Here is a 9,265-nt window from a genome sequence, read left to right on the forward strand (position 1 = left end):
TGATCAAAAATTAATAGCCATGTCATCAATCAATTGTTTAAATTGAAGTTTACGTAGTTTAAAAATAACACATAAAAGATGAGTTTAAAGATCAAATTGTAAATTACATCAGATTGGCATGAAAATTTCCATGCATGTTAAGAACATATAGAAAAGGTAATCCAACGGTTGGATTTTAAAAATATGAATTCGATAATAAATTATTGGGTGGTATAACATTTTTTAGAATTACACCAAATGTAATATGAACCCAGCCCTATATTTCTTAATTCGATGTGAATTTTGATAAATCTACCGTTAGATTACATTATCTTCATATATTTTTCATGCTTACAAAATCTCATGGTGGTCAAAGATTAATAGCCATGTCATCAATCAAGTGTTTGAATTCAAGTGTTTGTAGTCTAAAATAACGCATAAAAGATGAGTTTAAAGATCAAATTGTAAATTACATCGGATTGGCATGAAAATTTGCATGCATGTTAAGAACATATAGAAAATGTAATCCAACGGTTGGATTTTCAACATACGAATTCAACAATAAGTTATTGGTTGGTGTAACATTTTTTATAGTTACATCAAGTATAAATTGATCCCAACCCTATATTTCTTCATTCGATGTGAATTTTGACAAATCTACCGTTAGATTACATTATCTTCATATATTTTTCATGCTTACAAAATTTCATGGTGATAAAAAATTAATAGCCATGTCATCAATCAATTGTTTAAATTCAAGTTTGTGTAATTTAAAATAACGCATAAAGATGAGTTTAAAGATCAAATGGTAAATTGCATCCGATTGGCATGAAAATTGGCATGCATGTTAAGAACATATATAAAATGTGATGTAATGGTTGGATTTTGAAAATATGAATTCAACAATAAGTTATTGGTTGGTGTAACATTTGTTAGAGTTACATCACGTGTAAATTGAACACTGCCGTATATTTCTTAATTCGATGTAAATTTTGACAAATCTACTGTAAGATTACATTATATTTATATATTTTTCATGTTTACAAAATTTCAAGGTGATCAAAGATTAATAGCCATGTCATCAATCAATTGTTTAAATTCAAGTTTTTGTAGTTTAAAATAACGCATAAAGATGAGTTTAAAGATTAAATAATAAATTACATCCGATTGGCATGCATGTTAAGAACGTATATAAAATGTGATATAACGGCTGGATTTTCAAAATATGAATTCAACAATAAGTTATTGGTTCATGTAATATTTTTTAAAGTTACATCACGTGTAAATTGAACCCAATCCTATATTTCTTAATTCGATGTGAATTTTGACAAATCTACCGTTAGATTACATTATCTTCATATATTTTTCATGCTTACAAAATTTCATGGTGATTAAAGATTAATAGTCATTTCATCAATCAATTGTTTAAATTCAAGTTTTTGTACTTTAAAATAACGCATAAAGATGAGTTTAAAGATCAAATGGTAAATTAGATCCGATTGGCATGAAAATTGGCATGCATGTTAAAAACATATATAAAATATGATCTAACGGTTTGATTTTCAAAATATGAATTCAACAATAAGTTATTGGTTAGTGTAACATTTTTTAAAGTTACATCATGTGTAAATTGAACCCAACCCTATATTTCTTAATTCGATGTGAATTTTGACAAATCTACCGTTAGATTACATTATCTTCATATATTTTTTATGCTTACAAAATTTCATGGTGATCAAATAGTAATAGTCATTTCATCAATTAATTGTTTAAATTCAAGTTTTTGCAGTTTAAAATAACGCATAAAGATGAGTTTAAAGATCAAATGGTAAATTACATCGGATTGGCATGAAAATTGGCACGCTTGTTAAGAACATATAGAAAATGTGATTTAATGGTTGGATTTTTCAAAATATGAATTCAATAATAAGTTATTGGTTCATGTAACATTTTTTAGTGTTACATCAGGTGTATCTTGAAGCCAACTCTATATTTCTTAATTCAATATGAATTTTGACAAATCTACCGTTAGATTACATTATCTTTGTATATTTTTCATGTTTACGAAATTTCAAGGTGATAAAATATTAATAGCCATGTCATCAATCAATTGTTTAAATTCAAGTTTTTGTAGATTAAAATAACGCATAAAAGATGAGTATAAAGATCAAATAGTAAATTAAATCCGATTGGAATGAAAATTGGCATGCATGTTAACATCATATAGAGCATGTGATCCAACGGTTGGATTTTCAAAATATGAATTCAATAATAATTTATTGTTTGGTGTAACATTTTTTAGAGTTACATCAAATGTAACTTGAACCCAACCATATATTTCTTAATTCAATATGAATTTTGACAAATCTACCGTTAGATTACATTATCTTCGTATATTTTTCATGATTATGAAATTTCAAGGTGATCAAAGATTAATAACCATGTCATCAATCAATTGTTTAAATTCAAGTTTTTTTCGTATAAAATAACGCATAAAAGATGAGTATAAAGATCAAATGGTAAATTGCATCCGATTGACATGAAAATTGGCATGCATTTTAAGAACATATAGAACATGTGATCCAACAGTTGGATTTTCAAAATATGATTTCAATAATAAGTTATTAGTTGATGTAACATTTTTTTTAGTTGGTGTCACATTCAATAATAAGCATGATTGGTGTCATCAATCAGAATTTTTTTTAATTTTTTTTTAATATAAATATAAATTTTTTTTTTGTTTTTATCTTTTTCTCCTATAATTTCTAAGTTGATTAAAATATTAATTTAACTATAATCCAAACTCTTCATCTGATCATTGTTTTTATTTAAATTATATTATCACATGTAATTATATGTTGTAACATTAATATGTTCTATCTTTCTAACAAGTCCAACTTAAACTTAAATTCATCATTATCATTAATATTTAAATAAAATTATCATTTTATTTAAATATTAAAACTGAAACTTCTGAAACTCCCACAATTTTTCGCATTATCCTTTTAATTTTTTAAACTAAATAGTGTGAGAATTTTAATAAAATTCTCTCTCTCTCTCTCTCTCTCTCTCTCTCTCTCTCTTTTCCTTAATCGTAAAGTTTTTTTTTTTTTTTTTTTTAATTTTTACGTGAGTCTTTATTCTTCTTCTTCTTCTTCTTCTTCTTTTTTTAAAAAAAACCTAAAGTGAGTCTTTTTAAAAATAAAAAAAAAAATTCTAATGGGTGGTCTTTTTAAAAACTAAATATTGAGAAAATCTTAACAGGAATCTCTCTCTCTTTTTTCTTTCATCCTAAAGTGTTTTTTTTTTTTTTTTACGTGAGTCTTTCTTTTTTCTTTTTCTTTGTATTGAAACCTAAAGTGAGTCCTTTTTTTTATATATAAAAAATAGTCTAATGTGAGGTCTAATTAAAAAAATTTATAATTATTTTTTTAATCCTAATTCTAAAGTAAGTCAAAAATTTCAGTTTTATATCATATATAGAGAATAATAATGAACAACTAAAACGTATGTTGCCTTAGTGGTTAACATGCGTGCCACGCATATTTTTCAAGGTCCCCGTCTGTGGTTCTAACCTCCATGACAGCCCTTTTTTTTCCTTTTCATTTTTAAAGTTACCATTATAAAAACTACGTCGTCGTTTTGGTTCTATTTAAAAGTAAACATAAAAAACCCTACACATCTCTTTCTCATTCAGCCGCCCTCCTCATTCCCCATCCCCTCTCTCCCTCTTCACTCATCTCTTTCTAGGATTCTCGGTCCCAAAGCCTTTGAGTCCTTGTCATGCTTGAACCAAGGGAAGCTGATATACCTGTATTGTTTCTTGTCTTGGTTGTGCTCCCTTTGGTTGCTTACATCTTACTTGGAAAATGGAGTGAGGTTACAAAGAAGAGAGAAAGAATAAGTTTGCTAGCTCAATTGGCTGCCGAAGAAGCTTTTAAAGCAGAAGCGATGGCTATGGTAATGCTATTCCTCTTGTGTCTTCTTCAAAGAGTGGACTTCATATGTGTGCGAGATGCTTTGCTCCTGCTAAAACCCGCTGCTCCAGATGCAAATCTGTTAGATATTGGTATGTCTTATTCCTTGTACTTCTATTGCAACAACTTTTTTTCTCGAGTACTGGATTCTTGCCATTGTAGGAATTCGATGAAGTAAACAAAGTAGGAAAAATATTGTCAATAATATTAATAACAGGTTTGCTGATCTCACAGGTTTGCACAATATGACTCAAGCTCCTTGTAGAGCTCTGCTTGCTGATCTCACAGGTTTGCACAATATATATATTACCACTTAATTTATCGATTCTTTAATGCAAAAATTAATTCCTAATTGCCAAATTGAACTTATTTTTATTTTCCAAAAAAGAAAAAAATATACAAGAGAAGTAACGTGGCAATGATTTTGTATTTATTATAATTGTTAGTTGATATTAATTTATTAGATCTCCTTAGAACTAATTTTTTCAATGGACGATTTTTTTCAATGGACGATTATGTCCCTTAGAGTGCATTGGTATGATTGATACATTTTGCTGTCTTAGCATTGGATTTTTGCATTAATCAATTAATGGATCTTTTGCATGGAACAAAGTAGTACAATCTGTAAGGATAGACTTTGTCAAGTACGATGCAAATCAAATGGATTTGTACTAATTTATCAAATTCTATCTCATTGAATAATGGGCCATTATTAATGGCCTGGGATGGCTACAGTTGTACTCAAGCTAATATCCTAAGTTTCTTAATTGCAAGTAGAGAAAATTTCTCGGGCTTATATAGTCTGTAGAGCAGCACATTTGTTTAAAAAAAATGAAAAATGCCAAATTAGAAAGGAGAGAAAGACGTAGATTAGTATTGCTGAAGTTGTCTACCATAAACCTAGTGAGATATACTTAGAACAGGGCATGTTCTTCTTGAAAGTATTTTTTTCCCCTCTTTAACTTGTCAATTGATACATTGTCTTCTCCCCATTAATCTCGCTGTATACACTGCCAATTTTGTAGATTTCATGGTGAGTGTATATTTAATTTGTTTGTACTTAGAGATTTTTTCTTTCTATCTATAGTTGTTTGGTTCCTACCAATAAAATAAATTAAAAATGGTTGTTCGGCTCTCATACAAAGGTGATGCTGGTTAGATTATTACACCATGACCTGTCAAGTAACTTTTTCTTGCATGTCTTTATGGCAACTTGATGAATGTACTACCATTTTCTCTTCATTTGGCCTGCTTGCGATGTGGCTTGTAATTTTCATAATTAGAGTTCTCTTCATCATTTCATATTGCCTAGTCCTATCTTATAATTAGTTATCATCCTAAATAAAACGACACACAATATATGCATTACTAGGGTCCATTCAATGGTGCCTTCTATATAGTAAACAATTATTGAAACTACTCGTTTGTTCAACTATCAGAAGTCTGTTGATTATAGTCCTCATCTTTTATGTTTTCTGGATTACTGCGAGTACAACCACTTTTGGATGGTGTACTTAGTTATTTGCCTTATCCAACTGAAGTCAGTAGCTATGCTCTTGACCAAAGTAAGAATGAAGAGAAAGGTATTGGGTTGATGAAAATAAATTTTTGTCCTAAATCTTTTGTACTTTCATCTCTTATCTAAAAAATCTTTTGTACAATCATCTATTTTATAACCTGACTGGGGAATTGATATATTTTATTCTTGTAAAAGTCACATTGTCTAGAACTCTAGATGGGCCTCTTGTGGCGTTAGCTTTTAAATTGGAGGAAGGGCGCTTTGTTTAGTTGACATATCTGAGGTATGCCTGTATGAGAGGTATATTTTCATTTTCTTGATAGTCCAACTATCTTATTATTTTATTCATGTAGTGACAATGTTAGTACTCAAACATGTAGATGAGCCATTATGCTAACATGGTTTTTTATTGTATTTTAAATGAAGAATCTATGAATGTGTCATTCGGAAGGGTGATTTTATACATAACATAAATACAGGAAAGAAGGTTAAGGTCAGTTCAAGATGTGTAATTTATTAGCTTGTTTATTTCCAGTTGAAGTTGCGCTTATGGGCTTGAGATCTTTTGTTTCGAGTTATTCTATTAATTAATCCATTTAGCATCTTTCAGTGTCATTTGAAAGAAGATAATATGCAAATGTCAGCAAATTTTTGTTTCTCAAAACTTATCCTTCTATAATGTGTTCCTGCCTGAAAATATTGCAATTTGTAACCTTCTATGGTACACCATATAAAAATAATTTTTGGAAAAACTTGAATCACATTGAGTGATGAATATGATTCTCCTCCTCCCCTTGTAAGAGGAAGGTGGAAGGTGAGGTCATGGTTCAAAATCCACCAGTTGCCTGTGTAACTTACCAATCAAAAATGAATTTTCAAGTTGGACATCAATTTTGGGACATCCTTGTTGGAACATCTTAAAATTGGAAAAGGGACTACCATTTTGAGACAAAGGAAGTGTATGGGATAGACTGTTGTTTGCATATGTTATGATCGTTTCAGTATGTACTGCAAGGTGACCAAGCTTCTATTTTTATCTGATTGCAATGCTCATTATTATGGTTCAATATGGTAAGACATGTTGTATGTGTGTTATGCACTTGTGCTTTTATGAATGATATAATCTGGACAATTACATCCTTAAAATTTTGAAAAATAGTTTTATTTTGTTAATGAATTTTCTGGCATGCCCATTTTATCATGCTATCAGCACTCTGATATTGATTGAATTTCTAAATTAAATTTAATAGTTAAGGATATATTATCTTCTTGGTACAGATTCCTTGCTTGGCTCGGATGCATTCTAATGAGATGGAGGTTAGTTTTGCTTTGACATTCATCTTAGTAATTAATTCTAATGATATGATTGGGATTTTTTATACATGAAATCAAATTTTGCAAACCAACTATCTCTACAATGTCTTCTGCCTGTCCCCATGCTGTGGCTTAGGTGGTAAAGGGGTAGGGGTGAAGTTGGGGTAGGTTGCACTCTAATCTTTCAGAACAAAAGAATATTTGTGTTAGATTAATAGATTGGGGGTTTCAAGTCATATGTTTTCTACTCCCAACTAGTTTACTCTTTTTCTTCTTTCTTCTTGGGTTTTTGTTGTTGATTTTATTTTTTATATCTACAGGATATTCAAGAGGCACATATTGGGCAAATAGTTGCTGTATTTGGTGTGGATTGTGCATTAGGTCCCACTTATCCCTTTGCATTTGTGTACACAATAATTTATGTTTCTGCGTTGTTTTCCATAGTTGTCTAAATAGAATGGGGGTCAAAGTGAGGACTGAGGAGCTAGTGCAAGTTGAATTTTCTAAAAGTGAGAGGAAAATATCAAAATGGACATTCAAGCCCATGACCTCTAAGTAAAATGGCATTCCCTATAGTTTGCAACAGAGATGTCTAGGGTTCAAGTCTCCCTTCCCCAACTTGAAATGTATGAAAATAATAATGGTTTTCAAAATGGGTATAATTACTTAGATTGCTAATATTTGAGATGAGGGCATGAGGCTTTGAAACCTGATGATTATGAAATTTTTTTTCTAGTTGCTTTTTTCTTTTTCTTTTCTAATTTTTCTCAACTTATGCATTTTTTGTGTGATCAGGAGATGCATTTTCTGATGGGTCAGTTAAATACACAATGACTTCTATGAATGTCTCTGAGCCAGTGATGTCTTTAGCTGTTCAACCAGTTTCAAAAGATTCAGGAGGACAAGTGAGTGGTTTGTTTAAGTGTGCCTATATGTGTGCATGTTGTATTTGTTAGTGTCCAGTGTTACATGACAATCTTCTTGTTTTCTTTTTTGATAGTTTTCAAAGGTTTTGAATCGTTTTCAGAGAGAGGATCCTACTTTGTATAAGTATAAGTTTTCATGTAGATTGTTAGATTTGGTTCTCCATTGGGAAAAACTAGACTTTGGTTAAGTTGCTTATAACTATGACTTGGTGCAGAAACCTTAGCTATTACTTAGTCCTGAAAATTTTTCTTTGCTTGATTAGTAATGTGGGACTATATATCTTTCAAGATGAATATCTTAGGACTTCAAATATTTACACTATACTGGTTGGAAAATAGTATTGGCAAGTTTGTCTGCTTTGCAATTTGTTTTCTTCTGCGTAAAAGAAATTAACAGTTTTTATGTATCAAAATTGTTAAATCACAGTTGTGTGTTGCCTAAGTGCTCAAGGACATTTCAAAAGTTTTAGATTATTGCTGTCTTCTGTGATATTTTGCATTTAATTTCATAATTTGATATCAATGTAAGATTATGTAGACATGTCTTGGCTTCTGTCTTCCATCATAATTGTTGGCCGTTCTCGTTGTGTACGCGTACGCCACCGCTATACTTAGTTTTGTTTTTTTTAATAAATTTTTTGTTACTTATCAAAAAACCAAAAAAAAAAAAAAAATTGTTGGCCAACTTATGCTTGAATTATATGGAACTCTCAAAGCACCTTATTATTTAAGGATGCTATGTACCTGACTAAAGGTTGAGGGTAAACTTACAAGTTTTACATGGATATGCTACAGATTACACAAGGGATTTGCCTTTTGTTAAAATGAATTTTCTTTCATAATCTTTAAAAACAATATAAGATATGTTTAAATGATTTCCGGAGATAGCATGCAGGGGTATAGTTCTCTGTTATTAGTGGGCCTACCTAGTTCCTTATTTGTTCTTTTTTCATGTTGATCTAGTTGAGTGCATGTTAGACATGGTGTATTATATCAACTTCTATTGATCCTAAGGTATAAAATAGAACAAAGGAGACTTATTTGATAATATATTTCTATGTTAATACGTTAGTTTCAAGACATTTGTGGTGTTGTTAATTAGTTACATTTGTGGTATTATGTTTGTAGAGGTAAAACTATTACAGTTTCTTTTTGTGATCCATTTATTTATTAGCAAATAGTGGTTTTAAAACCCACTGGGAAAAAAAAAAAAAAAAAAAAAGGACCTATAGCGGCGGTCAAAAAGCGCCGCTAAACATTTATTTATTAGCAAATAGTGGTTTTAAAACCCACTGGGAAAAAAAAAAAAAAAAAAAAAGGACCTATAGCGGCGGTCAAAAAGCGCCGCTAAAGGTGCACATTTTATGTTTTAAATGATACCCTATAGCGGCGCTTATAGCCCATCGCTAAAGGTAGACACCAATAGCGGCGTACATGACCCGCCGCTAAAAGTCAATGCCACGAATTTTAAACACGTATGGCGGCGGTTGTATGCCCGCCGCAATAAACCTTCACCCGCCGCTAAAAGGTACATATATAGCGGCGCTTAT

The 9,265-nt window shown here is 30.6% G+C and overlaps 1 pseudogene; it reads left to right on the forward strand.

Moving 5' to 3' along the window:
- The first annotated feature begins 4,250 nt into the window (after positions 1–4,250).
- LOC111997507 (elongation factor G-1, mitochondrial-like) lies at positions 4,251–7,917 on the forward strand (annotated as a pseudogene).
- Positions 7,918–9,265: the final 1,348 nt, after the last annotated feature.

The sequence above is a fragment of the Quercus suber genome, unplaced genomic scaffold, assembly GCF_002906115.3.
Source record: "Quercus suber isolate HL8 unplaced genomic scaffold, Cork oak 2.0 scaffold_65, whole genome shotgun sequence".
In the NCBI taxonomy this organism is placed as follows: Eukaryota; Viridiplantae; Streptophyta; class Magnoliopsida; order Fagales; family Fagaceae; genus Quercus; species Quercus suber.